The sequence below is a fragment of the Schistocerca serialis genome, chromosome 5 (genome assembly GCF_023864345.2).
Source record: "Schistocerca serialis cubense isolate TAMUIC-IGC-003099 chromosome 5, iqSchSeri2.2, whole genome shotgun sequence".
Taxonomy (NCBI): domain Eukaryota; kingdom Metazoa; phylum Arthropoda; class Insecta; order Orthoptera; family Acrididae; genus Schistocerca; species Schistocerca serialis.
In genome coordinates, this window is record NC_064642.1 from 427258525 (window position 1) to 427285180 (window position 26656).

Below are 26656 nucleotides of genomic sequence, written 5' to 3' on the forward strand. Positions count from 1 at the left end.
TGGCATAGATATGAAGCTCAACTTTTTGTTCTTTGTTAATAAAAATATACTTGTGCATAACGATTTGATGAATGATGTTCAATACATTTATTATTTCAATTCTTTTCATTTATTATCTCATTAATTCATTAAATCATAAATTACATAGCAAAATTTTATGTAGTTTAATAATAAACCTTAAGTACGCTGTTAGAGGCTTAATCCGAAAATTGCTCTAAAATGATTTATTCGCAGCTTAGTTATCCCGACATTTTTCGGGGGTCAGCCCAGCTGTCTTTAGATTGCAAATACGGCGCTGATGGAGAGTGTCTTGTAAATGAAAATAAAACAAGCTTAAAAGAAAGTGCATAATTATGTCAAGAAGGGCTAGGGAGGTATATGTATGTGTGTGTGTGTGTGTGTGTGTGTGTGTGTGTGTGTGTGTCTGTGTGTGTTTGAGTGTGTAATAGATCATGAAACGAGACGCTGAATGCTCTTTGCTTTGGTTAGAAGTAAAACACTTGAAAAACATAGACAGACTGTAGCAAGAAAAAATTTCCTGAATAAATGAAACAGCTTAACATATAATATAAATTTAACTGGCTGAAAGCCTTTTCGAAAATATTTGTTTGGTATGCAGCCTGGTATGTAAATTAAGCATGGACGACAAGACGAGAATAGGAGCTTTTGAAATGTGGTGCTACAGAAGAACTTAAGTTTGAATTGTTATGTCGTATAACTAATGGAGAGGTACTGAATCGTGTTGGGCGAACAAGAGAATTACTGTAGTACTTCCCTAAAACAATCAGTAGGTTGACAGGACACGTCTTGAAGCATCAAGAAATCGTTAATTCGTTAAGCTATTGTAATATGTGTAGTTCTAATTTTCAGAGGGAGACCAAGCGTTAAATACCGAAGCCAGGATCAAATACGTACTTGTAGAATGCGATAGTTACGATCACAACAACAATTGCTTCAGATTTGAACTTTGGGTATGCCCACATCTCGTGGTCGTGCGGTAGCGTTCTCGCTTCCCACGCCCGGGTTCCCGGGTTCGATTCCCGGCGGGGTCAGGGATTTTCTCTGCCTCGTGATGGCTGGGTGTTGTGTGATGTCCTTAGGTTAGTTAGGTTTAAGTAGTTCTAAGTTCTAGGGGACTGATGACCATAGATGTTAAGTCCCATAGTGCTCAGAGCCATTTGAACCATTTGAACTTTGGGTATATTTTCTGTCTAATGTTCTCACATCGTAACAACGCAGTGTGCTCTGTAGGAATGAACAGATCGATGAACGTCGCAAGAAATTATTCTCGCGAAGCACGAAAGATCGTCATGGGTCATTCTACATATGCTTCCAGGTAAGTACATCACTGCGCGCTGGCGTGGATTCATTTCGGCAGGAAGGCACCGTAACACGTTCCGGCATCTCCTAGGGAAATTTTCTTGAACCCACTGCCACAAGTCGCCAGCGGAAATTTAAAAAGTACACATTTGTTAAATCACAAAGTAACTATAATTTGCCACTGCTCCCGCACCACCAGTAAAAGCGACGATGTTTGACACATTGTGACGTTCGCGTTCAATTGTGTTGCCTATTTGCAGTAATAAATATGACCTCAGATGAATTCAGTTGTAATACTGTATGAGACAGCAAGAACTAGTAAAGATCCAGAAGTAGTTTTATACTATTAAAGTTATTGTAACATACTGAGAAAAGTTGTGAGGAAATCAAGAAATATGTATGTTAGAGAAGAAATTAACAACTCTGGCCACAAAACAAAATCAGTATGGAATGTTATTAGAAGGAAGACAGGAAAAGTAACCACTGGGGTAGGAAGTATTACTGTTAAAGAGAACGAGACCATCCTAACCAACAGTACACAAGTAGCTAATGTATTTAACAACCATTTCGTAAGTGTAGGAGAAAAAAATTAGTGAGAACAGTTCAAAAGAAAAAGCTAGGCATTACATGGAAGAGCCTATTTTGAAAAAAATTAGTCAGATTAAGTTTCACCTAACAACCTCTTGTGAAATAAGTAAAATTATTAAATCTCTGAAAAATAAATGTTCTGTTGGAGTAGATGACATCTCTAATAACATATTAAAACAATGTGGAGAAATTACAGCTAGTGTTCTGAGTCACATATGTAATGCATCACTAACTCAAGGTATTTTCCCAGACAGGTTAAAATATGCCATTGTCAGGCCTCCCTACAAAAAGGGGGACACCACAGATGTCAATAATTATCGGCCAGTATCCTTGCTTACAGCATTCTCAAAAATCTTTGAGAAAGTAATGTACTCAAGAGTGGTTAGCCATCTCAACAGTAATGGGATACTTAGTAAATCACAGTTCGGATTTCAAAAATGCTGTTCCACTGATACAGTTTTACTGTCCACATAATAGAGTCTTTAAATAGTAAGATGTCACCAATAGGAATTTTCTGTGACTTCTCCAAAGCATTTGACTGTGTGAACCACGACATTATCTTACAGAAATTACAATTCTATGGTATAAATGGCATAGCTTATGAGTGGTTTAAGCAATACCTACAGAACAGGAAGCAAAAAGTTTCCTTATATAGGTCAAGTGATTTAAATAACTTTACCACTTCATCTAACTGGGGTGAAATTACATTAGCTGTTCCACGTGGTTCAATCATGGGTCCCCTTCTGTTCTTGATGATGTGAATGACCTCCCTTCCTATCTGAAACAGGAAGCTGAACTGACACTGTTTGCTGATGATACAAGCATCATTATTAATCCAGTAAAAGAAAGTCAAATTGAAAATGATACAAATAAGATCTTTGGAAAAGTCGTTAATTGGTTTTCTGCAAATGGGCTTGCTCTAAACTTTGAAAAAACACAGTACATCCAATTTTCTACTGCAAAAAGTGCAGTTCCTTCAATAAATATAACACATCAACAGAAGTCAGTAGACAGGATAGAGCATACTAAGTTTTTGGGTGTACATATAGATGAGAATCTTAATTGGAAAATTCATATTTTGGAACTCCTAATGCGACTAGGTTCAGCAACTTTTGCGATCAGAATAATTGCCAATTTTGAGGATATAGAAATTAGGAAGCTAACATACTTTGCATACTTTCACTCTCTGATGTCATACGGAATAATATTTTGGGGTAACTCAACATTTAGACAAAATGTATTCACTGCTCAAAAGAAAGTGGCTAGAATAATGTGTGGGGTTCATAGTCGTACATCTTGTAGGCATCTTTTTAAAATATTGGGAATTCTTACAACAACCTCACGCTACATCTATTCGCTAATGAAATTGGTTCTCAACAACATGGACCAGTTTAAAAACAACAGTGACATTTATGATTATAATACCATTAAAAGAAAGACTTACACTATCCTTTGCTCAACCTATCTATGGCACAGAAAGGGGAAAAATATGCTGCTACAAAAATTTTCGACAAATTACCAGATGAAATAACGTGTCTGACAGACAGCAGTAATAGCTTCAAAAATAAATTGAAATCATATCTCCTTCACAACTCCTTCTATACCATAGATGAATCCTTGAATAGGAATAAATAAATCTATAAATATAGTAGATGCTTCAACTCTGTATTGTAATATATATATATATATTAAAATATTTGTTTCATATGGGCATTTCTTGTGCACTTGAGGCGGTCCTCATCATAACGGCTTCCGTTCCGTGCTGTTTGTCAGTGGAACACGCAACCAACCAACTAACTAACTATACAACTCAACGAGTAGAAGGCAAGTGACATTTAAAGCATTTGCTACCTGCCTAGCTCTGTGTCCCATGTCACACCTAGTTTCTTTTTTCCTAACTTTTCCGGAAGTCGGAATTGTACCTGAGTCCGATGTGCTACGAATAACTTCATCGTCATTCATTGCTAAATGCTTTGTTAATTAATATTGGACTATTGGCGTCCACTAAAATTTTTCCAGAGGGGGAGAGGCCGAGACCTTAAAACTTCCATTTTAGATAGAAATTACTTGATCAGTTGACAGGTGACACAAAAAATTTATTACATTCCAGAGAATTGGTGGTTATCCACACGATATGTATATTTGTTATAACTCGATTATTAAAAGGTAAGCGCTATCTTCAAAGCAGACCTTTTTATGTTATTAAATTAATTATGGATGAGACTCATTTTTGAAGTTGACGATCTAATGTTTATTGGTACTGAATGCAAAAGTCTTAAGTAGGGTATCATCAGAAGTGGGAATACTGTTGGTTATAAACAAAAATTACCAGTCGTAAAGAGCTTTTGAACAACTCTTTCTCGGAAGTGATAACGCAAAAACAAATTTTAATCCATAGCGTAGTGTAACGGCTCCGCACGTGGCATTCTGTGAAACCAAACAATGCTCCAGGAAGCGCTGCGTTTAACTATTGTTAATTACGTTAAGGAGACAGTGACAGGGCATCTGATTCGACAATAGTTAGGAAGCGCCTCGTAACTAACTAGACAACAATACTTCGAAGATAAAGAGAGTCGGCACGGCAAAGAAGAGCTGCTTTTAGCGACTTCTTTCGATCCGTGGAACAGCTGTGATCATTCGTTCTGTTATACACTTGTTTGAAAATTCTGTGATGAATAAAAAATTTGTACTCTAGATTCTGGGGGGGGGGGCAGGGGGGGGGGGGAGGTGGAGGGGGTCAGAGACCCTTTTGCACACCCACTCACCCTCCACTCGGCGGACGCCTATGATTGTCGTAACTTCGAGTGAACATCTCCATCTCCATCAATACTGACATTACAGTACAGAGGCTTTTAGCAATTACCATGGCTAGTAGAAAGTAGTGAATCCGCTGCTATCACCATGAGAATGTCGTCCTATGGCATAACGTTTTCTTAGTTGGTCGAATCATCCAGAGGCTCCATTGGATTACTATTGGAGAACTAATATTGGTAGTAGTAACGTCCCTGCTCTTCCTTGACGAAGTTTAGTGTCTCTAGAGTTGTCTGAAGTTGTCAAAAGAGTGACAATTTGTTGTCCATTTATTCTATAAGAGCTCCAATTTTGCACTGGAACTGAAATTCCCCTCCTTTCAGCGCATATATCTACTTCATCACTGATGGCAGTTTTTCCAGTTTGTCTCGTAGTGCTTATAGAATAAATACATCGCTGTTTAACAGTATTTGCATTAGAGTCACAGTGGTGAAGAAGTTGTCAAATGCTGCCACAAAGTGTACAACAATACGAGAAACTTCGCTCATCACACAATAAAAAAAATAAGTTGATGGAAGTCGCAGTAGCACATACCGTATTTTACGGAATATAAGACGCTACGGACTTTAAGACGCACCTTAATTTCGAAGGTTGCCAAGCCAAACTAAAAAAAAATTCTTAGTTTATAAAATCGAACTTACCTTCTAAATCCATGAAAATCGACATCTGAGCTTTCTTCTTCTTCTTCTTCTTCTTCTTCCCCTTCGTCGTCATCGTTGCTCTCTTTTTATATAAGATGGTCTTCACTACCATCGAGAGAGTAACTTATACGGCACTTCTTGAAAGATTTAGCGGTAATGCTTCTCTCATTCTAGTCCATGATTGTTTTATCCGCTGACACACTTGTCGCTTTAAAACTCCCTTCGGCGTGCATTCGTGTTGGGTTTCATCCATTATACATTTGTTCTATTCCCCTCTCTTACATACTTTAAATGGTTTATCTATCGAGACATCAAGAGGTAGAAATTTTGAAGTAAGTCCTGCCGGAATAATAGAAAGCTGTGAATTTCCATGTCTCAGTTTCTTTTTTACAGAATTCTTGGAACGCCTACTAAACTGATCTAGCACAAGAAGAGACTTTAGCAGAGCACCTTTCCTTTTCTCGCACTGTCTGTTAATCCATAATTTCATAACGGGCTCGTCCATTCAACCCTTGTTATGTCCGTGAATAACACCTGGCGGTATTTCAGAAGGTTTTGGCATTGTTTTTCGATTGAAAATGATCGTTGGATTAAGTTTAGAAGCGTCAGCACAAAACAAAAGCACAACAGTGTAGTGCTTTTTTTCATGTCCACTTGTTTTTAAGGTTACAGTTTTAGCACCTTTCATAGTAACAGTTCTGTTACTCGGAACGTCAAATGTCAGAGGAGCTCCGTTCACATCCTCTATTTGGGTTAGTTACACACTGTTTTTTTTTTCAACTTTGAATAATATAGCGATGGAATGAACACTCTTGTGGCATTTTCGGAGATAAGCCTAATTCGGCTTTGGTTCGCATGACACTTCATAAACCTGCAGAGTCGTGTGAAGTTAGCACCCCTTTTTCGAGAAATATACATTTTTTTCAGAGTTCTTGATAGATATGGCATAGTTCTAGAGTTCTTTGTACAAAATTTCAATAGTTCTGCACAATTTAGCGACGAAAACAATATTCGAAAAAATTTTCGTATCGAAGACATTCTTCGTCAATTTTCGCAAGTTGTAAATAAGTACAACAGTTCTGAGCACAGTTCTGAACAAAACTCCAAGAGTTCTATCGAAAACCCAATTAACATTTTTTTGTGCAGCTAATAGTTTACGAAATAATTGCTATTTAAGGAGAAAATCTTTTCATTTACTGTGAAGTTGGCACCCTTTTCTTCAGAAATGTATATTTCTTTCACAGTTCTTGACAGGTATGCCATAGTTCTAGAGTTCTTTGTACAAAATTTCAATAGTTCTGCAGAATTTAGGGAAGAAAACAACAATACTCGAAAAAATTTTTCTATCGAAATCATTTTTTGTCAATTTTCGCAAAAATTAAACTGGTACAACAATTCTGAGGACAGTTCTGAACAGAACCCCAAGAGCTCTATCGAAAATCCTAATAACATTTTTCTATGGCGATAATAGTTTGTGATAAATTGATTTAATGTGGGACACACTTTCTCTACAGAAAATATAAATATATTCGTACAACAGTTCTGATGACAGTTCTGGACACCACGTGAAGAGTTCTATCGAAATTCCTAGTAGAATTTTTTAGTGCAGGTAATAGTTTAAGAGGTAATCGCAACTTAATTAAGAACCCCATAAGAGCTCCTACTGTGAAGCTGGCACTCTTTTTTTCAGAAATATATATTTTTTTCAGAGTTCTTGATAGATAAGTCATAGTTATAGAGTTCTTGGTACAAAATTTCAATAGTTATGCAGAATTTAGCGAAGAAAACAACATTGTATAACAAAACTGATTCAGGAACCCTTTCCTTTTGATACAATTCTTCCTGTTGCCACAATAAATCACTTGTGCATAGATTCCAACTGTACTGATCATTACAAAAATACAACCATTGACCAGCGGCGCACATTTCTTACAGCGTTGTACAAAGCATTCGGCTTATCCGCTGTGAAAATACTACACTTAACGCTATTTTAAAATTTACGGTGGATGGCTTCCGTTTATCTACAATGTCAGCATCTATCGAATTATCTTCATGCAAACGTGATGCCTGGATCACTCACTTCCCCTTTTAGGTACGGAGGAAACTAGAGTTCAGTCTTGTGGAAGTCAAAAAAGGAAATGTGGGCAGCCCTTCTTTTACTGATAGCAAACTCTAGAGAAATCTCCACACTTGTTTTTCTTCATCATGCCAACAAAAGAAAAACTCTCCCTTCATAGCTCTATTATCATTCCAGTACTAGTAAACCAGTTGTCCGCTTTCACATTTCGACCTGACTGATATATAGGTTTACACAGTCACAGAACAACATCAAATTGTTTATTGCTCAGTTGGTAAATCCTTCTGGTTGCAACACAGCGTATATTTCCAAATTGTACAGGTAAAATACTTAAGAATCCACACTTAAGAATCCATACTCGTTTGTTTTGATTGATACATATTGGCGAAAACTGTACCTTCCACAGAATCCTTCCAGCTTCTTGCCTACTGTAACATTTTCTCCAAGGGTGTAAGATTTGTGGTAGTTGCGTACAAACACAGTAAATATTTCCCGAATAGCTGTTAGCTTGTCTAATTGTCTCCTTTCATCACGAATAGCGCGACTGTAAAATCTAAGGCTCTCCAGAATAAATTTGAAACGTTTTATGTTCGTTTGCGAGGTGAAATTTTTCAATGCCATCACCATCAGTTCCACACAGATCTTCCAGGCTTTATCTGTTACTTTTGTTAACAACAATTAAAAACAAGAGACTGATGAAGGCTTTCAATTCAATATCATCTATTGATTTTACCCCTCTCTCACGCTGAAATGAGGCTTTGATGCTCTCAAAATTCTGATCGGAATACAAAACTACAATAGACAAATATCGTTATCTATAAGGTAATTACAGCATCACAAATGCTGCTTTGGCTGCACCTACTGGTACAGGTAAATTTCGAATAATATTATGCTCTTCGAACAATATGCTTCGAATTTCTTCAACATTATCTAGTACTTCCCACTTAAAATAATAAAATTCCTATAAAATAACGCAACCAGGCGCAGTGTATTAATCTGATATTTGACGTTCAGACAGCGGACACTGACTATTAAACAGTTCAAATAGAATTTAAGTGCAGTTTACATTCTGGATTAGCTTTGTACTACTTACTACGTTGATAAACAAATAAACTAATCGCTGAAATGAAATACGAAAGGGCACAGTGGATAAAAACGAGCAATCGGCTCATATCTCATCAAGAGAGCATTAGCGTCGATACTGAATCATACATACAACAATGAAAGGCACACATGAAGTGTATATTTTTAGAATCAGGAAGAACCAGATGAATTTTATCACGTAAAACAGTAATTGTTTTGAACTCTCATGACATCCAGGACCCACTAACAGCTAAAAATATGCCCAGGACCCTCATGGATGAAAGTTATATTGCAACATCACCAGCCGCTAGGATACATAAAAACATGTGCTGTGTGTAACAAATAAATTTGAAATTGATGTCGTTAATATTGTTGCAAACATTTGTTCTAGTTAGAAAGGAAGTGTGGAAGTTTGATGAGTTATACTACAGCGAGAGTTAAAAGTCTTTACAATGTATAGAAATGTAAGTATATTTACTGAATATATCGTACAAACGAAGTAAGTAGTATGCTTAAATCCTAATTCAATACATGACTGATAGAGGTGTTATAATGTTGAGGGGATACAGTATTAAAGTTAATAAGAAGTTCGAAATTTGTAAATAAGAACCTCGTTTATTTGGTCCTCAATAATCCGGATTTCCGGTTTATCCGGATTCATATTTTGTGTCCCTTGGTATTTTTCTCTTTTTTTTCTTATAACACGAAGATGTGTAGTCGGTGAGGTACATAGGCTGCTTATCACCAGGCCGGTAATTTAGTCTAGTACTGAGTGATAAGGAACTCAGAGTGTGTGAATGACATTGTTTCTCAAGTATTGTACATTAATATAACGGTGTATTGATGCCCATCAAGTAAGTTGCATAGTAACCACGCCAACAGCACTCCACCACAGCTCATTGTACCTCTGGTGCGATTCTCGACAGGTGTGACACCATCTGGTTAGTGGCGCGTGTGAATGTATCTGCTCTCTCAGCCATCTGTTTGTTTTGCACTGACGAGCCTTCTCTCCTTGAATCATCTAAGCGTGCACATCCCACGCTTCCACCTACAGTTACTACAGTCAGTCTTAAGAAGGTGTACTGGCATTTGTATAGTGCTGAACATTTAGACTTTTTGTATTTAGTAGAATATACATCCGGTTTTCGATTTTAGGTTTTCCAAAATAAAAGTGAGAATTTACGATCGTACTCATAGCTGTACTTCCAGCAGTACTTCATCTCCTGCGTTCCCAATTTCGTAGAAGTTGTCCTACGAAAATTGCAGAAGAAGCACTCCTGGACGAAAGGATATTGTGACGATATTCTTTGGTCACAGCCTGGGGTTAGAGACCCGGTCCGGCACACAGTTTTTATCTGCCAGTAAGTTTCACATCGGCGCACACCCACTGCAGAGTGAACACACAATCTATTTCATAATCTACTGGCACCATAAAAATGTTATGAGGGTTTTTAAAAGAACTCTTTCGGTGCTATCCAGAACTGGCAGCAAAAGGGTTGTGCCAATTTATTATAATGTAGACCAAGTGGGTCTCTCGAAAATGCTATTATCTCATTAACTGTTATCCCCACAAAAAATGTTATTACAGTTGTCGGTAGAACTCTTAGGGTCGTATTAAGAAATGCCGTCAGATCTTTTGTACGAATTTATCACTTTTACATGACAAAAGTGAGTCCCACATTAATTATCTCATATAATGTCATCGTCACAAATAATGTTATTATAGTTTTTGGTAGAACTCTGTGGGTGATATTCAGAACTGTCATCAGAACTATTCTACGAATTTTGCTATATTAGATAAAGTGAGTATCAGATTAAAACAATTATTGTATAAACTATTATCGCCACAAAAATGTTCTTATCATTTTCAATGCAACTCTTCCGGTGCTATCCAGAACTGCCAACAGAACTGTTATACAAATTTATTTTTTCCAAACTGACAAATAATTTTTTACCATACCAAAATTTTGCCGTGTTATTGTTTTCTTCCCGAAATTCTGTAGAACTATTCGTGTTTTGAGCAGGGAAATCTAGAACTATTGTATATATATCAAGAACTGTGAAAAAAATTTATGTTTATCGTAAAAGGGGTTCAAACTTCATGGGAAATGCTCATAAGCATTCCTTAATAATGGCAGTTACTACGTAAACAATTACCTGCACAGAATATGTTACTAGTTATTTCGATAGAACTCTTACAATGCTATCCAGAGCTGGCATCAGAGCATACGAACAGACATAATTTTTTTTTTTTTTTTTGAGTAAGAGTGCCCCACAATTAATCAATTACCATACAAACTATTACAACCACAAAAAATGTTATTATGATTATAGATAGAAGTCTTGACGTGTTAACCAGAACTGTTCATCAAAACTGTTGAACGAATTTACTTTTTCTGTGGAAAAAGTGTGTCTAACATCAAAGCAGTTACCGTATAAACTATCATCGCCACAAAAAGATGTTATTAGGATTTTCGATAGAGCTCTTGGTGTTCTGTTCAGAACTGTTGTACGAATTTACTTTTTGCGAAAATTGACAAAGAATGTATTCGATACGAACAATTTTTCGAGTATTGTTGTTTTTTCGCTAAATTATGCAGGACTATTCAAATTTTGTACAAATAACTCTAGAACTATGACATTTCTATCAAGAACTCTGAAAATATATATATATCTCTGAAGAAAAGGATTCCAACTTCACAGTAAGTGAAGAGGTTCCCTAATTAAATTGCAATTATATCGTAACGTGTTAGCTGCACAAAAAATTGTAATTAGGATATTCTATAGAACTATTGGGGTTCTGTTCAGAACTGCCCTCAGAACTGTTGTCCGAATTTACTTTTTGCGAAAATTAATAACGAATGTTTGCTATACGAAATTTTTTTCGAGTATTGTTGTTTTCTTCGTTAAATTCTGCAGAACTATTGAAATTTTGTACAAAGAACTCTAGAACTATGCCATATCTATCAAGAACTCTGAAAATAATATACATTTCTGAAAAAATGGGTGCCAACTTCACAGTAAGTGAAAAGATTTTCTCCTTAAATTGCAATTATCTCGTAAACTATTAGCTGCACAAAAAAATGTTACTTGGGTTTTCGATAGAACTCTTGGAGTTCTGTTCAGAACTGTGCTCATAACTGTTGTACTTATTTACAATTTGCGAAAATTGACGAAGAATGTTTTCGATACGAAAATTTTTTCGAATATTGTTTTCGTCGCTAAATTCTGCAGAACTATTGAAATTTTGTACAAAGAACTCTAGAACTATGGCATATCTATCAAGAAATCTGAAAAAAGTATACATTTCTGAAAAAAAGGGTGCCAGCTTCACAGTAGGTGCTCTTATGGAATTCTTAATTAAGTTGCAATTACCTCTTAAATTATTACCTGCACAAAAAAATTTCACTAGGATTTTCGATAGAACTCTTCACGTGGTGTCCAGAACTGTCATCAGAACTGTTGTACGAATATATTTATATTTTCCGTAAAGAAAGTGTGTCCCATATTAAATCAATTTATCTCAAACCATTATCGCCATAGAAAAATGTTGTTGGGATTTTCGATAGAGCTCTTGGGGTTCTGTTCAGAACTGTCCTCAGAACTGTTGTACCAGTTTAATTTTTACGAAAATTGACAAAAAATGATTTCGATACGAAAATTTTTTCGAATTTTGTTGTTTTCTTCGCTAAATTCTGCAGAACTATTGAAATTTTGTACAAAGAACTCTAGAACTATGCCATATCTATCAAGAACTCTGAAAAAATATATATTTCTAAAAAAAAGGGTGCCAACTTCACAGTAAGTGAAAAGATTTTCTCATTAATATGCAATTATCTCGTAAACTATTAGCTGCACAAAAAAATTTTACTGGGCTTTTCGATAGAACTCTTGGAGTTATGTTCAGAACTGTGCTCAGAACTGTTGTACTTATTTACAATTTGCGAAAATAGACGAAGAATGTTTTCGATACGAAAATTTTTTCGAATATTGTTTTCGTCGCTAAATTCTGTAGAACTATTGAAATTTTGTACAAAGAACTCTAGAACTATGGCATATCTATCAAGAAATCTGAAAAAAGTATACATTTGTGAAAAAAGGGTGCCAACTTCACAGTAAGTGAAAAGATTTTCTCCTTAAATTGCAATTATCTCGTAAACTATTAGCTGCACAAAAAAATGTTGCTTGGATTTTCGAAAGAACTCTTGGAGCTCTATTCAGAACTGTGCTCAGAACTCTTGTACTTATTTACATTTTGCGGAAATTGCCAAAGAACGTTTTCGATATGAAAATTTTTTCGAATATTGTTGTTTTCTTTGCTAAATTCTGCAGAACTATTGAAATTTTGTACAAAGAACTCTAGAATTATGCCATATCTATCAAGAACTCTGAAAAAAATGTATATTTCTCGAATAAGGGGTGCTAACTTCACACGACTAACCTGCAGCACCAAACAACTCCACGCTTAAGCCTGTAGAGACGAGGACACATCCTGCGCCACTACAGGTGCAATAAGATAGTACAACTTGGTGTTCCAAGCTATCTAGAAGCTGCGTTTATACGCACATTGGCTGGAGTTGGCGCAGCAGTATTTTAGAGAACATCTAATGAACTGTGAGTGGCAGCTGCTGCTTGTACAGTATTTATTGCAATAATATCTCGGCGACGAAGAAATTTACGTTGGCATAATAGAAGATGGTGGAGTAGACCTTGGATTTTAAGACGTGACGACGGCGGTCGGGAATTGCACAGTCTATTACACGATGAACTGAGGATGGAGGCCGGCCGAAGTGGCCGTGCGGTTAAAGGCGCTGCAGTCTGGAACCGCAAGATCGCTACGGTAGCAGGTTCGAATCCTGCCTCGGGCATGGATGTTTGTGATGTCCTTAGGTTAGTTAGGTTTAACTAGTTCTACGTTCTAGGGGACTAATGACCTCAGCAGTTGAGTCCCATAGTGCTCAGAGCCATTTGAACCATTTTTTGAGGATGGAGGATAGGGAATCGTACAGCAGTTTTCTGACAATGGGAGAGATGGAATTCCTGACATTGCTTCGTTTAGTAGATCCAATAATAACGAAGCAAGACGCAGTTATGTGAGAATGTATTTCAGCTTCAAATAGGTGAGTAAGTACCATGATATAAGACCAGTATTCTTAGACTGCTGCACATACAGTGCATGCTTGTAAGCTGTAACTAATTAAATAATTTTCTTAATGTTAGTTCTAATACTGAAGTTTCTAGCTACTGGAGAAAGCTACAGAAGCCCAATGTTTTCATTCAGAATACCTGGAGACACGATATCCTCAATTATTTCTTACACGCGTTTACCAGTGCTTGAAAGATTCATACATGAAGGCAGGTTGATTTTGTTAAATTTCACGAGAACATGAGTAAAATAAGTTAATGTAATAACACATTCAAATAAACTAAAAAGTACAGTATGGGAACCATTTTTGTTCAGATGTGTTAGTCTCAGCAAGAAACATATTTCGGGGTGGGGGTGTATTCTAGTGCCTCTGCCACAACTCTTTGGTTGACTGATTGACTGAGGGGATTTTACGGGACTAAGTAGTGAGGTTAACAGTCCCGCGTTTCCAAAGTTACTTGTGGAAGAGAGGTGATTTCCTAGAAGTGGAGGATCGATTCAGAGGAGTCAATCCATAAAACGAGAAAATTAACACACATAGTAGAAGGTATAAAAGGGTACATCAAATCTAGAAACTGGGAAAACAGAACGATAAAAGAGTGGTGTTTGTGCGGGGGAGCAGTCAATGGCTCACAGACCGAAAAATCATGAAGAGAGGCCACAAACACAATCGCTCTACCCCTGCTCCAGGAGTACAGCAAAACTTTATAGCTGAATATAAAAACCACTGTTACGTAGGAATCGTCTGCTAATATTAAAGACAAAGAATCTGTAAGGCAGTACTTAATGCGAACGCCCAAAAGAAGGGGACATTCCACCAATACATGAGATACTGTCAGTCTGGCTTCAAAGCCACATTGTGGGGGTGGATCGTTACGCCACAGAAAAGAATGGTTGGGCTTGGTATGACCAATGCGTGGACTCATTTCGATAGGAGCAGAAGGAAGAGTGCCAAACTGCAATAGTGTCTTTGACTGTACAGAGTTTATTACTGAGAGTAATAGAGAAACAGATGTCATTCCACTTTTGAGCAAAGGGAGAATTGATGTAATTCCACATATCTGCACCTGGAATCATTAAAGGGAATGGCAGATAAGAATTGGCCTCGCTAGAAAAACGGTCAGCTAGTTCATTCCCTAGGATGCCCACATGACATGGGATCAACAGAAAGACAACTGAGAAGGCGACACGGCCAAGGGCAGAAAGAAGGTCATGGATAGCCGATACCAAAGGGTGACTACAGTAGCATCGGTCTACAGGGTGATGTTTTTCCCTGTGTGCAAACTCTAGGGATTTATCGGTGAGGATACGGAACAAGAAAGGTCTAATGAACTTATGTCCGGAAATACATGGTTTCAGTGCTAGAGACCATTTATTCAATCATACATTGCTACAGAGACTGCGGTCTAATATACGCTGTATCATGCAGCCACAGTTCAGGGTGTGTTGTAAATGGTTTCCATGTGCCTCAACGCTTGCGTGTACGCGCCGTATCATGTTCTGTCTCTCACGTTCGCATCGACCAGTGTGCATGCAAACAGAGTCAAAGGCAGTATGAATACGCTGCTCCATCTGGAGTGGACTCTACATGCACGATACTTTTGAGATGGCCCCACAACCAGAAATTGCACCGGTTTAGATCCAGTGAAGAGCAGCCCATGCAGTTAGACCCCTTCTTCCGATCCATCGACCAGGGAAGACATGACAGAGTCATCCGAGTGTTAATGGCGAAGTAGGCTGGAGCACTATCATGTAGCAGCCACATAACCCTCGAATCATCAATAACCCTTCTTCCAGCAGGGAAGGCAAAGTCACCCACAAGGAACGCCGATAGTTCCAGCCTGTTAGGCGGGGTGGAAAGAAGACTGGTCCCAAAATATATTAGTCAGTTATCCTGGCTCACACATTCCAGCTGCTCCGATGCTGATGATTCGCTGTCACTATACCATGGGCTTTCTGCACACTGTCCCACAGATGGTTGTTACGAAAATTAAAGACACATTCCGCATAAAGGTGGCCTCATCTGTGTGTAGGATGGATGAACAAATGCCCAAATCGGGGTTGCCTGGTGAAGAAACCAGTGGCAAAATTGCTCCCAATGTGGAAATCCGTCGCTAGTAAGCACTGCACACGCTTTAAGTGATAACGGAAGTAACAATTGTCACGGACAATGTTGCACATGGTCGTCTGGCTTACTCTATACTGGCGGGACAACTGCCTGGTGCTGACACGGCGGTCGCCTTCCACAGTGTTTATCACATTTCCGCCACGTGTGGTGTGCGAACATTTCTGGTACGTCCTTCAAGACTTCCTGCTTGCTCAAACGACCATGTCTAAGAAAAAGGGTGAGGCAGTGTTGCAAACCTTGAATGCTGTGCTTGTTGTCGTCGGGGATAGGTTTCTTGATACAACCTTGCTGCCCACTGCCCATTGTCATTAGCCTTTCTGTAAGAAAACTCGGTGTCTGTAAGCTCTCGATTCGAATATAGAATCTTTGTTTACAACGCTGCATCACAATCACTAGAAGATGAGTCAGCAAGAGCAGTGAATTGGGCACAACATAGTCAATTATTATTGCAAGAGAGGGCTCTTGAGGAACAGTACCACCCTCTAAGAGGAAACCATGCATACTGCAGCTATGGCTGCATAGTACAGTGCATATTAGACTGCAGTCTCTGTAACAAAGTGTGATTGAATAAATGGTCTTTAGCATGGAAATCATGCATTTCCGGACATAAGGTCAATAGACCTTTTTTGTTTCGTATCCTTTCGTCGATCAATCCCTAGAGTTTGTTCATGACGGAAAAAACACCCCGTATAGCCTGCAGGCTGCTTATTGAGTCGGTACATATTAAAACACTGTAGAGGGAGGAGTAAACAATGAAGGGCACTCTTAATGGCTAGGAGCTCTTCTGTGAACGCACTACATGAACCCCATAGTAAATGGTATTCCATGCCAGTAGGAGATGAGAAAGCGTATCCTGTCTCTTATATCGTATTAGAGCCATCAGTATAGAAGATGGTAGAACCTCGAAACTCTGCAAGGATGGAACATACAAGGTGCTGGAGTCCAAAGGGGCGACAGAGACCTTAGGATCCTGAATAGGTCGGTCCTAATCCGCTGTCTAGGCACCATCCAATGGAACGGGGTAATGCGGGAGGAATTACACGGGATACATTCCAGTGAGTGGAGGTGGATATCCCGACAGAGGCAAGTGAGACGTGTTCCAACTGACAATTCCACCCAGGGGTGTGTATCAGGAAGGAGACATTCCTCATTTGCAAAAGAGATAGGGTACATGGGATGGTCAGAGAATCAGCGAATGGCGATTGCGTAAGAATCAAGAGTCGGCCCCATCGGATTTGTAGAGGGGGAAATCCCCACGTCTGCGAGGAGACTGTCAACGAGCACCAATAGCTAGATGCACTCCACAATGATGAACAGCGCTGAGTAGTTTCAGAGTGGAAGGAGCTGCTGAGCCATAAACCTGACTACCATAATCTAGTCTGGATAAAACAAGAGCACATACGGATGGAGAATGGTAGCATGGTCTGCACCCCAATATGTGCGGGCCAGGAGGCAGAGAGCATTAAGCTTCGGCATGCATGGGGTCTCAAGGTGGAGTATAAGGAGTAGCCACGTCAGCCTTTCATCAAAACGCCCAATAAACGGGACTGCTACATTATCTAGGCGCTGGTCGTCTAAAGCTGTGGATCGGTGTGTACTGTGGGTCGATGGCAAAAATGCACAACTGGCGTTGTGGAGGGAGAAAATTGGAAACCATAGGAGAGGGCCGTCACAGAGGCCCATCCGATGGTGCCTTGGAGCTGGCATTCAGCAGATGCTGCTGGGTGGGACCTGCACCAAATGCAAAGATCGTCGACATACAATGATGGGGTAGCAAGAGGCCCAACAGAGGTTACAAGACTTGATGGTTATGAGGGAGAGTTTGACACTCAACACAGAACCCTGTCGACACTGTTCTGAGCCCGAGGGGTGCTGAGTGAAGTGCCATCTGGAACCTGAATGAGCCAATGGAATAAAAACTCGTGAATAAAAATCTGAAGGGGGCCACGAAAGCCCCAGTCATGGAGGGTAAGTAAAATGTGGTGGCTCCAAGCCATGTCATATGCCTTATGCACGACAAAGAAGGCAGCAACAAGATGCCAGCGGTTAGTAAAAGCCTGTCGGATTCCAATCTGAGTAAATGATCGTTGAATATCGTTCTTCTTGGAAGCCACGCTGATATGGGGACTAAAGACCCCGAGATTCAAGTACTCAGAACAATAGAAAGCTAACCATCCTTTAGAGCAGCTTACAAGTACGTCGGTCAGGCTAATCTGGCAGTAGATGTCGAGAGATATTGGGTTCTTGCTGGACTTAACGACAGAGATAATTAAGCTGTCTCGCCATTGCGAGGAAAGGCACCCATGAGCTGAGGAGATGTTGCCTCTGGGTAACTTCTAATTGTTGGATCATTTAGTTGTAGATGGAATCTGGACCTGGGGCCATATCTTGCGAAAAGGTACGATCCCAAGAGTTCCCATTCACGGTTCAACTCGGTGGAGGTTGAAAAAAAAGGGGGGGGGGGGGGGGAGGGACTGTTCAAGTCAGCGTTTCTGCTGGAGAAAGGTAGCTGTAAAGGAAGAGGATGTCGATGCTGTCGCAAAGTGTGTCACGAGGTGTTCTTCAAGGACCGATGGATCGGTACACAGGGCACCCTGGAGGATAAGCTGATTATTGTCGGCAGCCCAGAAGGAGCTTGGATGAAACCGCAGATGAAGAGGCCTATGTTCCCAGGAAATAAACATGGCACTCCGAATGTTCCTATTTACTCTGCTTAATCAGACAGCGATCCGAAGCACTGATATGCTTAAAAGCGATAAGGCTGGTCTGTGAAGGGTGGCGTTTAAATCGCTGCAGTGTCCATCGACGGTCCTGGTTAGCGACTGCTACGTGCTTGGTCCAGTATTGTACCAGTCGAAGATGATGGAGACCGGTGGATAGAGGGATAAGAGTGCCAGCAGCATGGAAAATAGTGGCAGAGACTGCCTTGCACGACCGCATCAGTGCAGTCAGAGAGGTGTCAAAGTGCACAGCAGATGTATAAAAGTGCCAACTGGCTCTGCAGAATGCCCAGTGTGGGAGTCTATTTGCCTGATGGTTGCAGGGGAACGACAATTTCACTGGAAAGGGATCATTGTCACAAAGATCATCATGAGGTGACCAATGTAGGGATGTCATAAGAGCAGAGGAGGAGATCGTGAGACTGATAGCAGTAAAGTGAATAGAAGAGCTGTCATTGAGGAGACAAAGTCTGTAATGAGTTGGTCAATTAGAAGACTCCTGTCTGTCGAAGTGGCATTACCCCACAGGAAGTGGTGTGCATTGAAATCCCCAAGGAGGAGAAACAGGGGTGGGACTTGCTGTATTAAGGTGGACGGTTCAACATGAAGTGGCCTACCTGGAAGGAGGTAGAAATTGCAAACGATGACTGCTGGGATCGTTTGCACACAACTACTATTGCTTCCAGGTTGGTACAAAGGGGGAGCCAGTCACTAATGACATCAGTGCGAACCAAAGTGCAGACCCTCCAGATGCTATCCTGAAGCCGGCACACTTCCGACAGAACGTCCAATAACCATGAAACGTTGGAGAGTGGTCATCGCAGAAGTACGTTACTTGAAGAGCAAGACAGAATGTAGAATAAGGAAACAACGTGTTTTACTTCCAGTAGGTGATGATAATATCAGCTGCAATTCCACTGGATTAGTGTGTGGCGAGAGTCCAGGTTAGACACAAAGAAACCAAGAAGAGTTCACATCACCGGGTCAGTGGACATCACAGACAAGAACAAGGTGACATCCATAAATAAGAAGTCAGGTTGCAAGGTATGATATGGCACCTCCAGGGGATGTCAGGGTGGGGGGCCTTGTCCTGGGACTCACGTTTCTTCTTCTTCTCCTCTTTCAGAGGATGAGAAGGGCAGGACACAGAGGGAGAGCAGGCTTTCCAAGATTGGGACCAAAACAGAGGGAGCAACCTTTGGGAGCACAGACGATATGTCTCATGGCCGAGTTGTGGTAGCAGGTTTACAGCCTGAGAGACACTAGTGGGAAGGGGTTCAGGCGAACTGGGGAGCTCCATCACCAGTGGGTGCCGAAGAAGGGGCACTTCTCGACTGGGGAGGGATAGCAGCACCCAGAGGGGAAAGGCGTGGGAATTGCAGGGGAGGGGGAGGAAAGACAGGGATGGGGCTGGGGTAAGGAAGAGTGAGGAAGGGAAAAGGATAGTGAGGAGGGGGAAAGTATGTAACAGAGACAAAATTCGAAGAAAGTGACATCACATGGAGTCCATCATTTTTAGTGGGCCTCAGCATAAGTGGTCCAGGGACTTCTGCTCTTTGATCTTCTTTTCTCTCTTGTGAGCTGGGTTGAGCATGGAGTGTGGCGCGCATTGCACTTTACACACACACAGGTGGCGGAACACAGGGCTACCCTCATGGAGTGGGTGTCTACAGTCATGATGAAGGGGGTCCTCTGTACAGTGGGAAGACGCCACATCGCTCCATTCCTCATCAGTTTGTAGGATGAGGTCCAATGAATAATCACTCGCTAGACCATAGTCGGTGACGAGTGAGGGGTAGTAGACACCAGAACGCCGCCAAGACGATCACAAGCACAAAGAGCTGCAGATTGGGTGGCAGAAGAAGACCAATAGGGAATCGGTAGCATCTAAATGAGAGACTCCACTTGGCCAAACCTGTCCTCCATGTTCTCGACAAAAAACAACGGCGTTATGGAAGTGAATGCGATCCTGACCATCCTAGTACAAACCAGGTAGCGGGGAAAGTGTTTCATTCCAAGATGGCGAGCCTGACCCTCCTCCCAGGGGCTAGCCAGAGAAGGAAAGGCTGCAAGGTTATACGGAGCTGCATTCAATGAACATTTACCACTTAGAGAGACAGCCTTTTGAGAAGAGTCAGATTTTTGCATCTTGATATGCTTCATGTGCCAAGCATCCGACCTGATACCATCCACTCCGATCAGGAGCTCTCTCCTTGGGACCCAATGAGCCACAGCAATGGCTGTCTGGCACAGTGGTTGTTGCTAAGAGTTCCGATGCTACAGAAAGACAAGCTACCACTCATTGGCATACATGGGGAAGGAACAGCTGAGGTATCACAGTGTGATCCTTGTGTTGTCAAGGGGCTCAGCCAGATGCGTACTTAACAACCCCACCACACGGACTGGTTACACATGCTGGTAACCTAGCAGAGTGGAGGGGGGCTACAGTAGGGAAGGAAGAGGGGAAGGAAAGGGGAAGAGGAATCCAGGCTGTAAACGCTATGGAGGGTTCTTCCACAGATGGCTCACACTAAAAGCAGAAAATTGAGAAGTGGAGGTCAAACCCCAAATGGAGAGCAAAACACCAAACAGGAGAACCCTCTGCCAGGCACTTAAATGTGATTTGCAGACTATCCATGTAGATGTAGACGTGTAGATGAACGATAACAGCCAGGAGGAACAAAACTGCAGGCAGAGAACTGGGTGAATAGTCAGGTCGACATAAATCAGAAGACCAAGAGAAGGGAAGCAGGGGGCAATGGGGAAGGAGTGAGAATAGAGAGGGAGGAGCACAGTGAATGAAATGCAGCCAGGGAAGGGAAATGGGCTGCAATAGCTTGGAGCCCCATGTGCACCACACCTATTGTTGCGTTTTATTTGTTGCATTTTGTTAATTGGCAAAGCCAAGGAATTTCCTGTATTTTGCTAAATTCATTAGAAATAGCAAAAAATTCTTTAAAGTGGCATTCTTAGCAATTTTCGAAACATATTTTCGGGGAAGGATGTATCTCTGATCCACTCTTCAGCTATGGCTGTGTCCAGGCATTATCACATATTTTTATAGTTTGGTAATTATATTCGACATGTAGCCCTACATTGTAAAAGTTTATGTTAAGAATTAAACCTTACAATTTATAGGCCAAAACTGTTTCAAACAAAATCAGTGCACTTCATAATTCATCATTTTCAATTAGAGTAAAATGTGTCTCATACATAGTGATTTTGGACTTTAAGATAAACTTACTTTTCAGTTCGCCTCTATGAATGTCACATTGACATATTCACATTAGATTGTCTTTCAGATACCATCAACAGAAAAATAATGGTAACGTATCTCAAAACAGTTTCAAGATATGTAGAATTTTCCAAACTGTCTTGGCGCTTTAGACAGGAAGCATGCGGAATTATGAGCACCAAGATGTAAGGGATCATACTACCACAGTTACAAAGGAGGTAATAGCATTGTGTTACTGGCACTTGTTGATGTACAGTATAAATTTACATGTGTGGATGTAGGTTATAATGCGAAGATTAGTGATGGAGGAATGTTCCAGAACTTTCCGCCCTGCGAAATTCTTACTGGTGCTTAAAATTTAATGAACATTCCTACATCAGAGATATTATCAGGAGCTCAAACTGCAGTGTCTTCTATAGTTGTAGCTGATGATGCTTTTCCCTTATCAGAGCATATAATGAAGCCATATAAGGGAAATCTAATGCAGCAACGAAAATATTTCATTACTGTTTGAGCAGGGCAAGAAGAATTTCCGAAAACGCTTTTGGAATACTAAGCAATACATTCAGAATTCTTCTTGAGAAAAGGAGCTATCTGTTGAAACTGTGGAGAAAATTTCTACTTGTGTGCTACATAATTTTATTTCTGGGCCCATGTGGGAAGAGTTATGTCGAACAACTGTAAAGGAAAGGGACACAGATCACTGTGTTATCATTCCAGGAGAATGGCTGCAAAGTTATCTCTGAGACACCGGAAGATTAGGTAAACACAAATCAGTTAAAGAAGTTAGGAAAGTGATGGACACTCTTCAGTAATATTTTAACACCACTCTATATGTACAGTGGTAGTGGGAATCTGTAAAAAAAATCAGTACTGATACAGAGCCAAATCTTGAAAATAAGTAACGTAAATTATGACTAAAAAGTTAATACAGTACGCAGGAGAGTGTATGGTATTCATAAATTAATTTAGTTGATATTAGCAATAAATTTTGTAATTTGAATTTGCTATAATTACAATCCACATTCAAGATAAAGCACTACATTCAACTTGCATTTTATAGATATCAAGCAATTAAATTTTAATGGAAATAAACAAATAAACGGACTTGTTACTCAAAATAAAGAAGTAAACAGTCCTTTTACTCAAAATAAAGAAATAAACAGCTTTGTTACTCAAAATAAAGAAATAAACAGTCTTGCTACTCAAAATAAACAACTAAACAGTCTTGTTACTCAAAATAAACACCTAAACAGTCTTGTTACTCTAAATAAGCAAATAGACAGTCTTGTCACTCACTATTGCCCAGGTCTTCCTCTTATTCAGTACAAAGTATGTTAAACAGCTCTCTCTTAGCTTTCATCACCAGAGCTTGACTTTTTATTTGCTGTAGAGAAGCAGTTACATTTGAACCAAATATTTAAGTATCAGTTGGAGCAGTTTTAGGTTTATTTATGCTGGTCAGTATATTGTCAGCTCTTTTCAAAATAGCATTTTTTTCTTCATTGTAAGCTCTCTTCCTTTTTGTCCCCTTGGCCATACCACTTCCACATGGATCGCTGTTTGTTGATGACAATGATACTGTTTGAAATGGCTGGCCATCTTCTGCAACTTCATATTGCCTATAATTAAGAACTCCTCACTAACATCAACGAGAGACTCTGGGATCTCACTGACAAGACAGTCATCCTAAAAATTAATGATAACAATCGTGCACAACCTGCAGTACGTATCTTATACTTTCTGTGATTGGATATTTGTGGCCAATACAGGACACTGTACGAGATCATGAGTCACGAAATCAGCCTCACATCGTATTTAATTTTAAGTTACAAAGGGAAAAAAAGGTTCGATCCACAATCTTCGAATTATAAACTTAACACAATAGACAACCGAGCTAATGGTCAGCATATCTGCCTAGTAAGCAAAAAGACCCGGCTTCGAGTTACGGCCGCAGCACAACTTTTAATTCACTTCTTCAGCTTCCAACGTTATCGTAGATAAATTAGAGACTTAAATGTCTCAAGTGACAGTATAAGAGGGGATGTAAATTGGAGTATTTTTTTGATGTTTATATAAATTTATTCACCAACGGGTATCACAAAACTTTTGGATTGTATTTAAATTAGATGTATACATGGCAAAAACATTGCATATTTGTTAGTATAATGTATCTTGTGAAGGTCACCAAGAAAACGAGTTATCAGCTTAGTTTTTTCACTTACTTTACTAACTGCAGAGGAAACTGAACGGAAAAGTATTACTTACTGTGACGTTAGTGTTTTTAGTGTAGTCCATGCTTTCTTGTGTGGACTCTGCGCTGCAAATTCCTTTCCTTGCCTGAACGTGGTCTCGCAAGACCATAAGTTTCTTAAAATACCACAACGTCGGCTCATACACGTCAGCATATCCCATACCCCTTTTTGTCGGAGTTTTTATTTTACTAAGTTCCAACACCAAAGTCTTGCGTATACTTTTCATCTTAGCTATAATTTCATCATGAGATGAAAATGAATCAACTATTTTGTCGAGTGAGTATTTCCTGGCGTGTTTGTCTGAAATGCTGGTAATTTTGTGTCATGAAAACATGTTTCCTGTCTGTAAGCCTCAATAAGAATTGATATAGCTTTCTTAAACCACTCCATTATCACACAGTGCACTACTCATAACAAAAGGTAAAAAAGAAACAGACGTGTGCACTCAAATGGCAGCCATATGGCGCGGAATATAGCTTCGTTCGATTGCATGCCATTTACCAGCAAAGCGATGGCACGCAAGGAAACTGTTCACACGAAGCAATTTACTCGCTAGGCCAGTCATGACACAAGAAATATCTCCATCTGCACAGAGCTTTAAGGTCAATTAAATTCCACTGAAGCGCTAGATCAAGAGCACCTATTTGAATCATTTTTCTATTAATTCCATTGCCATTTTGACGGTGTTCTTGAATCGATCTTGAATCAGTCCAAACAGTGCTCGTCACGTCTTTCATACGAGGCCCAGCATCGACGGGAAGCGTCTGTTACTTGCCCATTACAAACAAAATGATTTTAAAATCGAAATTTTGCGTGCCGATTCGACAGAGTGGCCCCAAATTAGTCATGTGCGATATTCACTATATCGATATATATTAACAGGGACAGCAAAACACGAAGAATAACCAGTACCCCAGTAGCAACAGAGCAGAACCTCTGGACGGCGGCATCAACACGGGCCAAGGAGGTGCTGTCGCCGCTGGGAACTGGGTATTTTTCCTGTTTTGCTGTCCCTGTTGATACTTATCGACAAAGCGAATATCGCACTAGACTGATATGTGGCCGGTCTATCGAATGGGCACACGCAAAATTCCGATTTAAAAATCATCTTGTTTGTAACTGGAAACGAACCGATGCTATCCGTCGACGCTGGGCGTCGCGTGAGACACCAAATCAACAGGATTTCTTCGGGCTGGCTCCTGACACACGTTGCGAAAACTAAGCTACAAATATCCGCTGAAGTATGAGAGAAATGCGCCTGACGACCCAGGAGAGAAACACCCGGTATTTACAAAGCGGGTCATGTGTGAAGAATTAGACAATCCGATTGCTAAATAAAAACTGTTTGGGCACACTGATGGCGGTTATCTTTTTGACATAAAGTACCCGAATTTCGTAAAATCTAAGACTCATTCTCATCAGAACACCGGGTAGGAAAGTGTGACATTTACTAAGGCATTTACGACTAGCTTAATTGGCGCCAGCATATGCAGTAGAGGAAGTGAGGCTATTTGCAGATAGTGTTACTGCATTTGGGTTTGTGACAGTAGCAGGAAATTCTATAGAAACGCACGAAGATAAGAACTGCGGTTGAGCGACACTTAGTGAAGGGTCTATGCGCCCAGAGCTAGTAGTGAAATGACCACATAAACCTAGTTGTAGAGATGTCAGTTGTCAGACCGGAATCCATAAGAAGAGTCCAAACAGAATGTAATTCATCCACGAGGGGCGGTACTAGTCTGAGAAATTCTTGGTTTGCTCGTACATTTTCCGTCTAGGATTTATAGCTGAGTTGGGGAAAGTACAAACAAGAGCAGCGCGATTCGTCTCACATTTGTTTAGTCTGGGGGAGAATGAAACGGAGATGCACATCCAGCTCCAATTGCAGAGGTTTGAAGAGAACGGGGCTAAGCCATAAAGATGTATACTATTGAAATTCCGAGAACACGCCATAAAGAGTGAAGCATGTGTTCTTTCTACCGCAAACACCTCGTCGAATTACGATGGCAAAAAAATCATAGAAAGTAAAAAACTTACAAACCCTTACAGAGATTCGTTGTACACTACGCACCCTTCGCTAGTGGAAATGGTTAGGGGGAGAATGTGTAACGTGGGGCATATCATTTTTATTTTTTTGTAAGATATCGATGTGCATGTCAGAGAGAGCAAGTTATGTTACTGTTAATCTTTGGCCTTGTTGTGGCACATCTTGGCCTTTGCGCAATCTGTTACATTATTAGTTGAAGTGTCGTAGATGATACACCTATTCAGTAGTGCTATGTTGACTCGTGATTGTATCTGTTAGATGAAGAAAGATTTGTTGTAAAGGAAAGCAAGAATGAATATGATGTCGGTTCTGAAAGGCAAAAACAATATACATTTTTTAAAATATTTTTTAAGAGATAAAGTTTGAGGAAGGACTGCAGCACTGCGCATCTGGTTTGTCAGAAGGATTTCTGTAGCTGGTTAACTTTTTTCACTTGCTTAAGCCTCAGAGCTGAGGTAAAGGTTACCCCGCTGCCCTAAGCCATTCATTAACATATCAACTCATTAAGCTGTTTGGTTTGTTTAGAAATTCTCTGTTAAAATTGTACCCTATTTTATCATTGTTCACTTTATTAAGCGTAGTATTGTTCAGACAAATCTTATGTG

General features: G+C 40.0%; 1 long non-coding RNA gene across 1 annotated transcript in view; it reads right to left on the reverse strand.

The window, feature by feature from the left end:
• The window catches only part of LOC126481473 (uncharacterized), a 107609-nt gene that overhangs the window by 4178 nt on the left and 76775 nt on the right, over positions 1-26656 (reverse strand). The gene's annotated exons all lie outside the window — the stretch shown is intronic.